A 17374-nucleotide genomic window follows, 5' to 3' on the forward strand; every position below is an offset into this window, starting at 1 on the left:
GGCTGGGGCATCATTGGAAATGTCTGACTGCCCGAGTGAGCAGTGACATCACATTACAATTGGATCGCACTTACAGGCCTACACAAGCAGAGTGGGATGCAATCTCCACTAGTTACTTCAGAGGTAAGATAGTAAACATTTTATTATAATTCAAATATGTTTTCTGGAAGAGGTAATAATAATGAACAGCTATCCTTCGCTGATATGCTCACATATTTTAAGCTTGTAGTTAGCTACTGCATTATTTCAGAAGTGTTGGAAATGGTATTAAAGAATATCAGTAGGGGCGCCTGGGTGGCGCAGCAGTTAAGCGTCTGCCTTCGGCTCAGGCGTGATCCCGGCGATCTGGGATCGAGCCCCACATCAGGCTCTTCTGCTGTGAGCCTGCTTCTTCCTCTCCCACTCCCCCTGCTTGTGTTCCCTCTCTCGCTGGCTGTCTCTCTCTCTGTCAAATAAATAAAATCTTTAAAAAAAAAAAGAATATCAGTAAAATATTCAAGAATATCAGTGAACTGAAATCAGGAGGCCTCGACTCTAGACTCTAGGGCACCAACGTCCAATAGAACTTTCGATGATGATGGGAACTCTATTTCTGCATTGTCCACTGGCCACATGTGGTTACGGAGCATTTGAAATGTGGCCAGTGACGGAGAGAATGACTTTTTATTTTATTTGAATTAATCTTAACATAAATAGCCACATGTAGCTAGTGGCTCACAGCAAGCTCGTGTCACACAGCAAGCTTTCGGGCACTGAGCTGGTGCAGTGACAGTGATGAAGGACCTGGGCACTGGACCAGAATGAAGTCTGCTTACACTCAAATCTCAACTCCATTCCCACTAGTGGTGTGAATGGGGTAGGTTATGTGACCCTTTTGTGCCTCAGTATCCAATTCTGGGAAAAAAACCAAGGACAGCCATAGCATTTACTTTATTAATTGTTATGAGGAGCACATGAATATGCATGTTAAAAGCCCTGAGACAAGTTTTTGCATTTATCCTGAGGCCAATGCTCTCTTATTCTGGGTTCTCTGGGGGTGGTGAGAAAAAGAGAAGGGGAGGGGCATTTGAGGCCCTGGACAAGCAGCTCTAGTTCCTAGTTTGATCCTAGAAATCACCTTCCAGTCTCTGAAACCGTTACATTAGTTTTCTTATGAGTTCAAAGAGCTCTGTCTGGAAGGTACTGAGACTCAAAACGTGGGACATGGTTTTTCCTTTTTTTTTTTTTTTAAAGATTTTATTTATTTATTTGACAGAGAGACAGCCAGCGAGAGAGGGAACACAAGCAGGGGGAGTGGGAGTGGAAGAAGCAGCCTCCCAGTGGAGAAGCCTGATGTGGGGCTCGATCCCAGGACCCCGGGACCATGCCCTGAGCTGAAGGCAGATGCTTAATGACTGCACCACCCAGGTGCCCCATGGTTTTCCACAAGTAAAGTTACACTGGATAAATATGTTCCCACACACTGAGGAAAAGTTTTAGAATTAAAAGAATCACAAGCCAAAATTCATCAGCTCCCTTGTGAATCATCTGGAGACAATTTATCCCTAAGCTGCCTATATGATTGATGCCCGTCGGAACTTTGAGGGCCTTCCTTGAAACAAGAGGGAATGCACAAAAGAAAGGATCCTGTGTTGGCTGAAAGGACACTATCTCGAAGGCAGACTCCATCCCATGTGGTAGCAAACTGGAAAATCTCTGGCTGAAATGAGCTCCTCTTCTCAGCCTGCTATTTTCCACAGAGAATATATATTATAGATTGGAAATTCAGTTGGGTTGACATGATTCCTGTTCTAAAATCTGAGTAGCCTTGGGGGATAAGAGGACCTCTAAATCTTCCCTCTGTCACTGTGAATCAGTTTTATGATACTGTTTTCTTCCCAGCCTGACCTGCGATCAAGCCACTCAGAAGATAGAAATTTGGGGGGAACCAAAGAAGAGACTCAAAAATAATTTGGATGGGGGATGTCTTTTAGGGGAGTGAAGGCTCGTGTGTATGTCAGTGCTGGTGCTTGGGGAAGTGAGACTGGGCATCTGAGAAAGGGGAAGAAAGGTGAGTTTGGAAAGGCTTAGTCACACTTGCAGCCAATGAGAAAAAGATGCTTTGGTCAAGCCAACTAAAGGCTGAGAGTGAAGTAGAACTTTGGGGAAATACTAGAATAATTGGCAATAATAATGCAATGAGTTGCCTTTTCTTACCACTCCTTATTTTTCACCTGATAAAATCCCATACACCCCTTCAGTGATGGTGCAATTTTCAGACCGCTGCTTAGCCTTTCCCTGATGCACTCCAAATCCTTCTCTAAAGCCAAATCACTCTCTCCTTTATGTTTCTAGACACACTGCACATACTTCCATTCAGGTACTTACCAGCTTCAATTTGGTTCAGAAGTTTCTCAATTTATGGAGTTCTTAATGTCTCATTATTATTTTCACAGCACCCTGGACCAAAAGCATGCCTCATGGTTTTGCTATGAAGTAATTAGGTCCTAATTACTTTCTAAGAAGTATCCACGTTCTGACAACATAGTAACCATTTGGAAAAATAATGCACACAAATTGAAAGAAAAAGTAATATTCAAATAAAACTTTTAAATAAGCAACCTGGGATGCCTGGGTGGCTCAGTCAGTTAAATGGCTGACTCTTGGTTTCTCCTCAGGTCCTGATCTCAGGGTTTTGAGATCAAGTCCCTTGTCAGGCTCTGAGCTCAGCACTCAGAGTCTACTTGGAGTTTCTTTCTCTCCCTCTGCCCCTCCCCCCTGCATGTGTGTGAACACTTGCTCGCTCTATCTCAAATAAAAAAAAATTAATTAAAAAAAAAAGCAACCTACTGACTAAATGTATGTGTGTGCCTACGGGGCACTGAACAGCTTCTCAAATCTTGGACACGGATGAGACTCTACCGCCCCATTTCCTGCCCCCCGTTGGTTTCCTGTGTGGCTCTTAATTTTTATCACAGCACACGGTGAAAACCCACTTCAACAAGGTCTCATGTCAGTGAAAGAAACGTCCGCAGGGTCTGAAGTTGACACTGCAAAGTACTTTGAGCTGGTCATTCTTGCAGGGTCCAACAAACACTCAGCTTCTGACTTTCCCTTGAATTTTTAAAATATTTCACGGTAACCTTGGAACTGGCTGCAGAGCGCAGGGACGCCTCGTCACAGGGTGTGTGAGGCACTGCCTCAGGTGCTTTTTACATGTCTGCCCTTTGTCCCAGACGATGAGCACCCTGAGGACAGGGACTGTGTCGTATCTGCAGCTCGTACATGCAGCTCGCCACACGGTGAGTTCTTAAAAATTGTTGAATCAAGGGGTGATATGAGGTGAGCGGACATTGGCCATAATTTTCGGTTTTACTGCTACAATAGAGGACCCGTGAGAACTTATCTACTGCATTTCCCTAACGACCCAGAGCAGGCTGTCACTGACTGACAACAAGAAGGCTGAAAACTGACACATTAGGAACGTGGCTCAAGCCGGCAGAGGGAGTTTCTCAGTGCTGGTCAGAGAGGCGACAAGGAGCACTGGAGACAGGATCTTACAGTTACTTCCTACCCGGCTTGGCCTGGACAACAACAGTACTTTCTCCGACCTGTAAATGTTGTGCACTCAGGGGCAGAAGAGATTTCACCAGCAACTCCAAACGTTCTGCACAGAGTGATGCTCTCCTCTGAACTCTGAGTGGGACATGGCTGGGATCCCTCAGCCCAGCGGCCCAGCCTGACCCTCACCAACCAGTTTCTTGCTAGATGTTGGGAGAGTTCTGGAGAACTATCTTCATGGTTTATCAGTTTTAGTCTACTGTTCAACACTGGTTAATGTTTTATTTTTTTAAAGATGTATTTATTATTATTTATGTTAGAAGGAGAGAGTGTGAGTTGGGGGAGGGACAGAGGGAGAAGAAGAGAATCTCCAGCAGACTCCCCACTGAGTGTGGAGCCCAACAAGGGGCTCGATCCCAGGACCCTGAGATCATGACCTGAGCCGAAACCAAGAGTCGGACGCTCAGCCAACTGGGCCACCCAGGTGCCCAACACTAGTTAATGTTTTAAACACCATTTCCTAAGGTATTTTCTGAGAAACATCAGCGTTCTAGGAGATGTTTATAAATATACCACGATACATGGGGTATGGTATACACATCTGAGAGCCACATGACACCAAAATCCAGCTTTTGGGAGAATCACAAGAAAAATCAGTCTATTACAAAGAAAAAGTCAAACTCTCACTCTCCACAGATGACATGATACTTTATGTGAAAAACCCAAAAGATTCTACTCCAAAATTGCTAAAACGCATACAGGAATTCAGCAACGTGGCAGGATATAAAATCAATGCACAGGAATCAGTTGCATTTCTATGCACTAACAATGAGACAGAAGAAAGAGAAATTAAGGAATCGATCTCATTTATAATGGCACCAAAATCATAAGATACCTAGGAATAAACCTAACCAAAGAGGTAAAGGATCTGTACTCTAAAAACTACAGAACGCTTATGAAAGAAATTGAGGAAGACACAAAGAGGTGGAAAAACATTCCATGCTCATGGACTGGAAGAATAAATATTGTTAAAATGTCTATGCTGCCCAGAGCAATCTACACATTCAGTGCCATCCCTATCAAAATACCATCAGCATTTCTCACAGAGCTGGAACAAATAATCCTAAAATTCGTATGGAACCAGAAAAGACCCTGAATAGCTAGAGAAATGTTGAAAAAGAAAACCAAAGCTGGGGGCATCACAATGCCTGACTTCAAGCTCTATTACAAAGCTATAATCATCAAGACAGCATGGTACTGGCACAAAAACAGACACATAGATCAATGGAACAGAATAGAGAACCCAAAAATGGACCCTTGGTTCTTTGGGTAATTAATCTTCAGCAAAGCAGGGAAGAATATCCAATGGAAAAAGGACAGTCTCTTCAACAAATGGTTCTGGGAAAATCGGACAGCCACATACAGAAGAATGAAACTGGACCATTTCTTATACCATACACAAAGATAAACTCAAAATGGATGAAAGACCTAATGGTGCAACAGGAATCCATCAAAATCCTAGAGAAGAACAGAGGCAGCAACCTTCTCAACGTCAGCCACGGCAACTTCCTGCTAGACACGTCTCCAAAGGCCAGGGAAACAAAAGCAGAAATGAACTATTGGGACTTCATGAGGATAAAAAGCTTTTGCACAGCAAAGGAAATAATTGACAAAACTAAAAGGCAACCTATACAGAATGGGAAAAGATATTTGCAAATGACATAACAGATAAAGGGTTGGTATTCACGATCTGTAAAGAACTTACGAATCTCAACACTGAAAAAACAAAGAATCCAGTCAAGAAATGGGCAGAAGACATGAACAGACACTTCTCCAAAGACATACAAATGGCCAACAGACACATGAAAAAAGTGCTCCATGTCACTTGGCATCAGGGAAATACAAATCAAAACCACGAGATACCACCTCACACCAGACGGAAAGGCTAAAATTAACAAGACAGGAAACAACAAATGGCGAGGATGTGGATAAACGGGATCCCTCTTACAGCGTTGGTGGGAATGGAAGCTGGTACAGTCACTCTGGAAAACAGTATGGAGGGTCCTCAAGAAGTTAAAAATAGAGCTACCCTATGACCCAGCAATTGCACTACTAGGTATTTATCCCAAAGATACAAAAGTATTGATACAAAGGGGCACCTGCACCCCAATGTTTAAAGCAGCAATACCCACAACAGACAAACTGTGGAAAGAGCCAAGATGTCAAAGGACAGATGAATGGATAAAGAAGATGTGGTCCACATATACAATGGAATATTACGCAGCCATCAGAAAGAATGAATACTTTTCACTTGCATCAACATGGATGGAACTGGAGAGGATTATGCTAAGTGAAATAAGCCAGTCAGAGAAGGACAATTATATGGTTTCACTCATATGTGGAATAAGAGAAACAGTGCAGAGGATCACAGGGGAAGGGAGGGAATGCTAAATGGAAAGTCATCAGGAAGGGAGACAAACCATAAGAGACTCTTAATTCTTGGAAGCAAACTGGAGGAGAAGTGGGTGGGGAGGATGGGGTAACCGGGTGATGGGCATTAAGGAGGGCACGTGATGTGATGCGCACTGGGTGTCATACACAACTGATGAATTGATGAACACTACATCCGAAACTTATGATGTACTATACGCTGGCTAATTGAATTTAAATTTAACAAATATCAGCCTATTTAAAGATTGGGAGTGAATTAAATTCAGGATTTTTCGAAGTTGCTGATATATTTTTATATATCTTAAATATATTTATGATAAAATTACTGTAATTATTATTGAATGCTTAATAGGTGCCACGTTTAGAATGTTTCTGTAAATGATCAAATAGTAAATATTTTATTTGCCAGCCACATATAGTCTCTGCATATCTTTCTCTGTTTTTTTGTTTGCTCATTTGTTTGACTTATAACCGTTTGAAAATGTAAAAAAAATTCTTAAAACTCCCAGGTTTAAAATAGCCTTTTGCTTCCTGAGAAAATCCAGCATCAAACAATAACAATTTTCTACTCTCATGGGACTTTCTTACATTTTTGTGGGAGAGAAAGATATTAAACTAATAACCAACTAAGCTTATAATATAAATATAAGTACTATTTTATACGTGTATATATATTTATATATTTGTATTTATATGTATATTATATATGTGTGTATATATATTTGTATATATTTTGTGTATATATATATATATATATACGCAAAATTTGAGGAGACAGGAGTGGAGGGGTGTGACTTTATAGAAGCTTCAGGGAAGGGGTTCTAAGAAGCTGACGTGGCGTGTGCCCTGCAGGACAGGAAGGTTTGAGCCATGCAAATGTCTAGGGAAGAACACGAATGGTCCTGTGGGGCTTCTTTACGTAAAGACTTAAAAGAAGTTGACGCAGCTGGAGCAGAGCAGGCAAGAGGCTGAGCGGGAAACGCAGAGCTCGGCAGAGGGAAGGTGAAGTCAGGCTTTGTATTTTATTCTCACCGTCACAGGAAGCGTGTGGATACATTTTGGCAGCATGGGACTCATCCGATTGTGTTCTAGAGGGACCATTCTTGCCACAGTGTGAAGAACAGACAGGGTATGGAGCAAGAACTGAGTCGGACAGACAACAGAAGCTGCTGACAGTGGAATGGGGGTGGAAATATATTGGACTGGATTGGATTTAGAGTATATTCTGAAACTAGAGGAACAAAATTTTCCAATTAATTGGAAGTGATTGTAGGAATTGTCGAGGCTGACTCTCGAGTCTGTTGGCCAGAGTAATCCATCCTTCAGGGGGAGGGAGACGATGTCGTGAAACTGGCCTGCGGATCCGCAACCCTGGGTCAGACGAGTTAAGCTCCAGATGCCTCATGACACCCAAGTGGAAAGATCAGGTAGGTCACCAAGTATACAAGTCTGCAGCTGCGGTGACGTCAGCGTTGAGATACGCACTTGGGAGATAACCTGTATTTAAAGACAGGGTACTGGCTGCGATTACTGAACAGCGGGTGGAGACCGAATGCTGAGGCACTACTCCATGTAAAGGTCAGGAAGAGAAAGAGCATTCAACAAGTTGACTGAGAAAAAAGAAAACTAGAGCGTGCTGAAGGTCAAGAAAGAAGTTTTGAGAAAGAGGCAGTGACTCCAGAATTTCTTTCTTTAATTTCCCTAAGAAACACCTGTTAACCACCGAGCTACTAGCTGTACAAGCTTGCTGGGGCTGCTCTAACACGGGACCGCATGCTGGGTGGCCTCAACAGCAGACCTGTACTGGCTCCCATTCTGGAGACTGTAAGTCCAAGATCGAGGTGTCTGTGGGGCTGCTTCCCTCTGACGCCACAAGGGAGGACCTGTTCCCGGTCTCTCTCCCAGCTCTAGGCAGTTTGCTGGCATCTCCGCCATTCTTGGTCTGTGGAAGCCTCAGCCCATCTCTGCCTTCTTGTTATCGGGCATTCTCCATGTGTGTGTCTATGCCCAAACTTCCTCTAAGTATGCCAGTCATACTGGAATAGGGTCCCACCCTACCCCAGTGTGACCTCTTGTTGACTAAATCCAGCTGCAATGACCCTATTTCCAAATAAAGCCACGTTCTGAAGTACTGGGGTAAGCACCTGCACATACAAATTTTGGAAAGATACTATCAACCTGTAACACTGCTTCTGCAGGTAATACGATTTGGGAATGGCTGGTATGTACGTATTTAATAAAGCCAACATGTGGCAAATGTAGGATTAAAAATGTCTGCCATGGTCTTATAATTTATATATAACTATAAAATATAGGTAGTGATGTTCTATTTTCTTTGTTAATCGAGGATAATAATAAGCTGAGTTTTGGCATTTTGACTGAATGCCCAATCTTTTTTGGTTTATGTCAAGTTCGGTTTAATTCAATTACATTGACATTTCCTGAGATAACAAACTATCGGATACTAACATTTCAATAATAAATTATCTAGAACATTCTGGGATTTCTTTTTTCTCATGAGTGTAAATGCTTTGATGAAACTGGGACTTCCATAATTGTGAAGATATTCTTGGTAACTGAGGGACTTCACATCTATCATGCTGAGTACTAGTTATGTGCTGGGTGGGGGGGAACTAGAGATAGATGTCAAAGGTTGAAAGGACAAGTTGGTTCTTTACCAATCTCTAGAAATGGCATCTTGAAATGAATACTTCACTTCTATCCAGTTTTTATCATATCTCCTTCATTCCCTCACAAATCAAATGTACTCGAAACAAAACAAGGATTCAATAAAGAACAAATCTGGCTAATGTAGGCCCTATTAGATCTGAATAATTCAAACCAATCCATTCCTTTGAAGTTATATCTACTACTCTGTCATTTTATTAACTTTTCAAGAAAAACCTAGAATTTTTAAAAACTTTTAAATATGACACAGTTTGCCATGGAAGAGAGTGTATTATTTAAAATTCTTATGCTCATTACACCCAGAGCTGACTCACAGTCTGGGAAATTGTGTCACACGTAGAACAGGGGCGATCAGACTGCGGGAATGAAGCTGCCTGTTTGCGTAGCTGGGCTCCGCGAGCGGACCACTCCTCCTTATTCCTGGGGGCTCTGCGGAACTCAAGACAGTCACAGTTCCTGCACTCGAGAAAGGCCAATGACATCTTATGGCTACAAGACTTTTTCCACTTTTGACAATTTTGAGCTTCCAAGATAGCTAAAAGTTGTAGCTGTTTCAGCAGGACGCACAGCATTACAGAAGAGAACTGGAAATCTATCGTAATATTGACAATACAGGTTCAAGGGGGTATGCTAATGCGATTGAGAGAGCTAAACAAAACTGATGAAGATAGCTCTAGTTTCCTTTTCCCATAAAACTAACATTTAATGTGATTCCAAACTGACCACCTAAAGTAAAATAATGAAAATAAATAAGAAGTGGGTATTTTAAATTCCAATAATGTATATAATTTAACATCAATAAATATGGTAAAGTGACAACCCCAAGTACTTCCTACAGCTTCATGACTCTGTTATTAGAAGCCATGAGCACAATGTCCCTATTATGTGAAGCAGCCCCAAGAATCATCTCTAAACCATAGTTCTTTGGTCAAGATTCAAAAACAAGGGGTGCCTGGGTGTTTCAGTCGGTTAAGCATCTGCGTTCAGCTCAGGTCATGATCCTGGAGTCCTGGGATCGAGCCCTGCATCGGGCTTCCTGCTCAGTGTAGGGTCTGCTTCTCCCTCTCCCCCCTCTCCCCCGCCTCATGTTCTCTCTCACTCTATCTCAAATAAATAAAATCTTAAAAAAGAGATTCAAAGACAAGCAACAAAGAGGAAAAAATGTAATTGCTAACTTTACCTCCAACACTCTGCCACTCTGTCATAACACATATGTGCCCATCACATTTAGTCAAAATATTAAAGGAAAAGAAAGGCTTAGATTTCTTCCACTGCCTCAGGGCACCTGGGTGGCTCAGTCGGTTAAGCATCTGCCTTCAGCTCAGGTCACAATCCCAGGGTCCCTGTGTCTGGATAACAGCTCAGCGGGGAGTCTGCTTCTCCCTCTGCCTCTGCCCCTCCCCCTACTTGTATGCACTCTCTCTCTCTCTCTCATATAAATAAAAAATCTTAAAAAGAAAAAAGACTTCTCCCACGGCCTCATGAGCTTCTCAGCCTGGATGAAAGTAATTTTAAAGAACAATGCATTATTTAAGAGAGCTGTTCAAGGCCATCATTTTCTTATAATAAGTACCAAAAGAAATAGTGAGTTTCAAAAATACTTATTGTACTTTGCAGACAGATGGATTTGAGGGGTCAGTGAGAATCGTGTTTCTCTTCCCATGTCTACCTGGATCCAAATTCAGTCTCCTGAGAATGCTTCTAGTTAAAATCACGCGAAATCTTCCCAGGACCTCTGGCTGGGAAAAAACCCTCATCCCATTTCTATCTGAATTGTTTCTTAGTCCATCACACCTGTGATGTTACTGAAAACCACCTGAAATCATTGGTGGAGCAAACACGTTAGGGGGAAAAAATAAACAAATAAACGAAGGAGGAGATGAGTAATTCTAGCTAACCACGACGGAAAACCTGTGCGGAAGGCGGTGTTCGATGTGCTTTCTATGATTTGACTTTTCCTTTTTTCCTTCCGAAGATTGTATGTGGAATATACGACACTCACGTCACAGACGAGAAAACTGTGGCACAGAATAAGCGTCTTCACCAAGGCTGCAGAGTGAAGGGGCAGTGCTGGGCTTCCAATCCACTTTCCTAAGGGCTGCTATCCTGACCCAGGAGTGGAGGGAAATGCCGTGGACGTCCCAGGCTCGGGAAGGTCAGGGAAGGCAGCCACGGCTCAAAGAGGAAAACACAGACGAGACTCTCGGCTTCCTGATCTCCGCAGGCTTCTGTGCACACAGCAAGCTGTACCGTAAGGTTTGTAGGCACTCAGTGAGCTGTTTCTCTTACAGAGTTTGCCAGAAGAGCGCTGCCCGATCGCCAAGAGAATGTCTGGCGAGATAAAGTAGAACGGAATCGCACCGTCCCCGTCATTTCACTCGGAACCCTGAAGTTCCTAGAGGACAAGCACGTTTGATATGTTTTGTTTCCCCAGACATCATAATCCCTTAACAAATAGACTACCACTTCTGAGAAAGATCAAACAGAAAATCACATCTTAGGGTTTTTTGTTGTGGTTGTTTTTTAAGTATATCAGGATTGCTTTTCTTGTTCCAAGGCATGTCACTAAATGCCCCAAATGTAAGAAACTTCCATTGAAGTTGCTTGGTTTTTAAAAACAAATATAATCCACCCAAACTGTGAAGGATGAAGGAGTCACAGATCCCACAACCTAGTGTATTCACTCCCTGGAGCCTGAGCAATTTAAGATGAACTGAATTGCCTGCAGATTTTGGGTGGGGGACGAGGGGCAGGCAGGGAGAGTGTTAAACCAAAAATACAAAAGGTTTAACATGTTTTCCAAAATTCCTAAGCATAAGAATCTAGGACTTAGTACTCTCATGAATGGGATTAAAACGGTCTAGAGGGTAGCCTGGAAACGGGTGAGCTGGATTTTTCACAGAGTAGGCACTTCTGACCCCGCTTTTTGGATTACATGACTCATCTCTATATCTCCAGAGCACTGTCACCGAGCAGAACTTGTTTATAGTAATTAAAATGAAGAGACACAATTTTCAAAGACTGGGCAAGGATCAAGCTGCAATAAAAATAATCAGTGCTTGAAACACTCAAGTGCTAACCGGGGAATTGGCTTTTAATTCTGTTTAAATGGGAACGGGGCCTAATCAGGAACAGATGAACGTTGTAACATGGCCAAGGGCTGACAAGGGGTTACATTCTGAAGGCAGTCATGGTCTTCCTTCATGGCTGTCCCTCTTTACTACCCCTTCTGTTCCCGAAGTCCCGGGTTTCACCCTCAGTAACCTTCCCACATATTCCTCACCACCCCAACCCCCACCCAAATCCTAGCTCTTCTTCCCCAGGGTTGCTCAGTTACTCTAAGGGCATGTTCTGAGGGAATTAATTAGTCACCTCTGGTGATGCTCCTTTGCGTGAATGGTACCTATGCTGATAACCCAGTGTAGTATCTTAGGTGGCCAGGTGGGGTTGGGGGGGGGGGTGACGAAGATGGGATTGTCAGACCTAGCATATAAAAATGCAGGATGCCCAGTTAAAGAGGATGTCAGATAAGCAATAAATAATTCTTAGTATAACAGTTATACTATACATGTCCTATGCATACTTGTGTCCTAGGCAATAGTTAGGACATAGTTACATAAACAGTTAGTCACTGTTTATCTGAAATTCAAATTTACCTGTGTGTTCTGTGTTTTATCTGGCAAAGAAAGGGTGTCTTTCAGGGATTTTCATTCCCCAAACAGACACAACTACCAGTTTTGCCAGCTCTTGTTGCTGGGGGTAAAGTCAGTGAAATGGTTTAATCACAAAATTGTATGGCATACAAAACTCAGAATGCACCTCCTTCCTCAACAGATAGGTGCATCAAATCGACTCAGTTGCCTCTTTGTGAAGAAAAGCCTAGTCCCTGGTACTCAAGGGAAGGTCCCTGGACCAGCCACAGCAGCACCACCTGGGTGCCTGTTAGAAAGAGTCTTTCACGGCTCCATACAAATTGTAAGGTTTTTTTCTATTTCTGTAAAAAATCTCATTGCCATTTTGATATGGATTGCATGGAACCTATAGGTTGCTCGAGGTAGTATGAACATTTTAACAACATTAGTTCTTGCAATCCACGAACATGGAATATATTTCCATTTATTTGTGTCTTTAGCTTTTTTCACTGATGACTCAGAGTTTTCAGTCCTTCACCTCCTTGGTTAAATTTATGACTAGGCATTTTATTCCTTTCCATGCTACTGTAAATGGGATTGTTTTCTTAATTCCCTTTCAGATAGTTCATTGTTTATGTATAGAAACACAACTGATTTTTGTATTTTGGTTTTGTATCTTTATTTTTTTGATTCTGTATCTTTACTCTGCAACTTTACTGTTGATTCACTGATTATTATTTGCTTCATTCAAACTGAATGAGTAAAACTGATTGGACCATTTAACAACTAATTTGATATATTTTAAAACAAAATAATTAGAATGCTGTGGAATTTGTGTTAGAATACAAAGAGATAACAAAGGAACATAATTTTAAAAATTCAAAAATGGTCAAAATAATAGGTAAATTGTATAGTAAGATAAAGTTGTATTTTGAAATCAGTTAAGTAAGGACACATTATTTAAAAAGTGATATTGGAACAACTAGCTAACCACCTACAATATACCAAAACAAAATCTAATAAATTACACTGAAATAGAAAATTAAAACCATAGAATTAAAACTCTGAAATTACTTGAAGGAAATGCGGACAATTAGTTATATAATCAATACAAAAGATTTCTAAGGGTTTCAGAAGAATGTTTTTCCAGAATATTCAGGGCACAATATTGATCGAAATAGAAATAGATGTCCTCTAATTTTTTCAAAGCCTGTAATTTTCAGTTGTATTAATTGCATTTGGATCTGTTTTTCAAATAAGCCTTTAAAAAAAAAGAAAGATGGGGGCGCCTGGGTGGCACAGCGGTTAAGCGTCTGCCTTTGGCTCAGGGCGTGATCCCGGCGTTGTGGGATCGAGCCCCACATCGGGCTCCTCCGCTATGAGCCTGCTTCTTCCTCTCCCACTCCCCCTGCTTGTGTTCCCTCTCTCGATGGCTGTCTCTATCTCTGTCAAATAAATAAATAAAATCTTTAAAAAAAAAAAGATGTAACATCATCTTCATCAACAAAAAAGGCACCCACTTGAAATTATTTATCTAGTTTCACAGTAAATTTATCCTTCCTCAAGTACACGGTCTCGCTGAACTCCATTTAGAATCTGTGGCAAGCACTCGCAGCTCAGTGACCAGAATCGGAAGGCGAAGAACGTAATTACGGTTAGAATTCAAGCCAATAATTTACGAGCTATATTAGTTTCATAATGGTGCTACGCTACATGACCATGAACATGGTTCCAAACCACAAGATGCAGGATCTTAGACTTCTGTAGGTTAGAAGTCCAACATGGGTCTCACTGGGCTAAAATCACGGGGTTGCTAGGGCTACGTTCCCTCGGCAAGTTCAAGGGAAGAATCCGTGTCCTTGCCATCTCCAGCTTCAGACACCACTGCATTCATTGGTCTGTGGCTCCCTTCTTACATCTCTGGAGTGAGCAATGGGAGATCTAGCTCTTTTCATGTGGCAGCTTTCTGACCTTCCTCCATAGTTACATCTCCCTGACTCTACTCTGCTTCCATTCCATCTTCCACTTAAAAGAACCCTTGTCATTACATCGGGCCCGTCCAGATAATCCAGGATAATCTTCCTATTTTAAGGTCATCTAATTAGCAACCTTAATTCCGTCTGAAACTTTAATTCCCCTTTCCTTGTAACCTAATGTGTTCACAACTTCCGGAGAGTAGGGCATGGACATCTTTTGGGGCCCATTATTCTGCCTGTTATCAGAGCTCTGACTGACGTTCTCACTTTAAAAAAGACAGGGAGACCCAGGGTGATTGCGTGCTCTGATGACACGTGCAGTTAACGTAAAGGCCTTTGGTCTCTGACTCATTAATGAACATGTCTTCACTGGCATTCCATTAGTCTCCTATTGTGGTAGGTGTTGTCAGAATATAAAATACTTGAGTAAAACACAGTCCTTGACCTCAGAGGACTTACCATCTCTGTGTTCATGAAGCATGGAGCAGGTATAAGAAGGGAGGAATTCTAAGCAAAGAAGATTTCTCAAATCTTCACCTGGCAACCAAGTGGGAGAGAATAAAATGCAACCATTACTATCATAATTAACAGTATAAGAGCAAACCAGCAAATTATGATTATATAAATAAAGCACGATAATACATTTTGGAGTAAGTTTTATGTAGTTATTAAGAGCAATGCATTCAGGCCTCAGGGCTCCTTTCAAATTTTGACTAAGGTTTTGAAATCAAGTAGTTATAAAATCACATAGTTACATTAAAGTCTCAGTTTCCTCTTCAATAAAAAATGAATAATACCTATTTCAATAGGTTTTGCATGATGAGTACTTTTAAAACTTAGAACATAATGTGGCTCCTATTAAGTGTCAATAATTGCAGTAATTATTATTATTAGAAGTTGTAATTCAAGGAAGATTATATGCCATTGAAACTTATCACTGAACTTACATCATAAAAGGAAAATGTAAGAGAGGAGTGAATAATTTTTAAAATATCTTAATAACCTACATTCACTTGTGTACAGAGAACCTAGTTGAGAATTTAATTGCCTGAAATCAATTAGGTTTACATTAATTAGATTAAAGGGTCTGGAAATAAGAGCTTAGTTTTCCCCTAATGTCTACATCATCTATAAAAGAAAATAATAAAAATAATTTTATCAAGGAGAAGATCTTTGCATGGGGCGCCTGGGTGGCACAGCAATTAAGCGTCTGCCTTCGGCTCAGGGCATGATCCCAGAGTCCTGGGATCGAGCCCCACATCAGGCTCCTCCGCTGGGAGCCTGCTTCTTCCTCTCCCACTCCCCCTGCTTGTGTTCCCTCTCTCGCTTTAAAAAAAAAAAAAAAAAAAAAAAAAAAAAAGTAGATCTTTGCAGATGCTGATGGAGAGCGTCCTGACATACAGAATGGTCTTAGCTAGCAAATCATACTAATAGAATAGAGTCCTAATGATGGACTCTTGCCAAGTAATTTCCCATTTAAACGTATACCCAACCTCCCATTTGACTCCACAGAGTATGTATGTATGTATTTGTGCCTATCAGGAAATAAATTTTTGGGGGGCACCTGGGTGGCTCAGTTGGTTAAGTGTCCAACTGAGGTCATGATCTCAGGGTCATGGGATTGAGTTGGATTCTCTCTCTCTCACCCTCTGCCTCTCCCTCTCAGGCACATTCACTCTCTCTCTCCTACAAAAAAAAAAAAAAAAAAAAAAAGGAAATAAAGTTTTGGCCATCTTAGAGCCTGCTGGGCACAGGACTCCTAAAATGATAAATATATCTGGAAGGCTATGGTCCAAGGCCATGTTTGCTGGCCATTCGCAGGGTCTCCAGATCCAGAGGGAACACACGGCTCTTCTTAGAACTGAAGGTGTTCATGCTCGAGATGAAACTGAATTCATTCTAGGCAAGAGACGTGCTTATGTGTACAAAGCAAAGAACGACACAGTGACTCCTGGTGGCAAACCAAACAAAACCAGAGTAAACTGGAGGAAAAGGAACATGGCGCTCATGGAAGCAGTGGCATGGCTCATGCCGCATTCTAAAGCAACCTTCCGCTAAAGCCATTGGCCACAGGATCTGTGTGCTGCTGTGCCCCTCAAGGACTTAAACTTACTGAAAAGCACATAAACAAAGGAGCAGATTTCTCCTCTTGTAAAAAAAAAAGTTTGTAATAAGTTATAAATTAATCAAAAATGAGAATTTTGTCCCCACTTACTTTGCTTTAGCTTTTTCTTCTTGAGGGTTCACATTTTGCAGAATTGTTGCTTATATTTCATATACTCGTCCTCAAAAAATAAGCGGTGCAAGGATTTCATAGTACATTGTTTAAAAAAACGGTGTAAAGAGAATGAATGAAGTTGCTTGGTGTGGGTATGTCGGAGCTTTACCCCATGACATTTTGTGCTGCACTGCCTTGTTCCAAGCACACTCGGGTAGAATGTTAGATGTGTCAGTCAAATACAGTCTGCTTTCTTTGCCTCCTATTAGAAAATGAAGCTAGCTAATTGAAAGACTCACTTGGGATAAAGCAGCTTTAAAATTATTGCCTAATTCAAGACAAACATGTCTTGTTTTTTAATTTTTTAAAAAAGATTCTATTTATTTGACAGAGAGCGAGAAAAAGAGCACAAGCAGGAGGAGCAGCAGAGGGAGAGGGAGAAGCAGGCTCCCTGCAGAGCAGGGAGAGCCCGATGTGGGGCTCGATCCGGGGACCCTCGGGTCATGACCTGAGCCGAAGGCCACTCCCCTTGCTTGTGATCGATCTCTCTCTCTCTCTCTCTCTGTCTGTCAAATAAATACATAAAATGTTTAAAAAAAAAAAAAAGAGGGGCCAAACTATTTTTTTTTTAAAAAAAAGAGGTGGCTCAATTGTTAAGCGTCTGCCTTCAGCCCAGGTCATAATCCCAGCGTCCTGGGATAGAGTCCCTCATCGGGCTCCCTGTTCAGCGGGGAGCCTGCTTCTTCCTCTCCCACTCCCCCTGCTTATGTTCCCCCTCTCGCTGGCTGTCTCTCTCTCTCTCTGTGTCAAATAAATAAATAAAATCTTAAAAAAAAGAATGTGCAATATTTGGCACATGCTTATATGAA

General features: G+C 41.6%; 1 pseudogene; it reads left to right on the forward strand.

The window, feature by feature from the left end:
• The first annotated feature begins 16051 nt into the window (after nucleotides 1-16051).
• Nucleotides 16052-16394, forward strand: LOC123804142 (large ribosomal subunit protein eL33 pseudogene; annotated as a pseudogene).
• The last annotated feature ends 980 nt before the right edge of the window (nucleotides 16395-17374 follow it).

This window comes from Ursus americanus, chromosome 27, assembly GCF_024610735.1.
Source record: "Ursus americanus isolate L20-20 chromosome 27, mUrsAme1.1.p, whole genome shotgun sequence".
NCBI lineage: Eukaryota > Metazoa > Chordata > Mammalia > Carnivora > Ursidae > Ursus > Ursus americanus.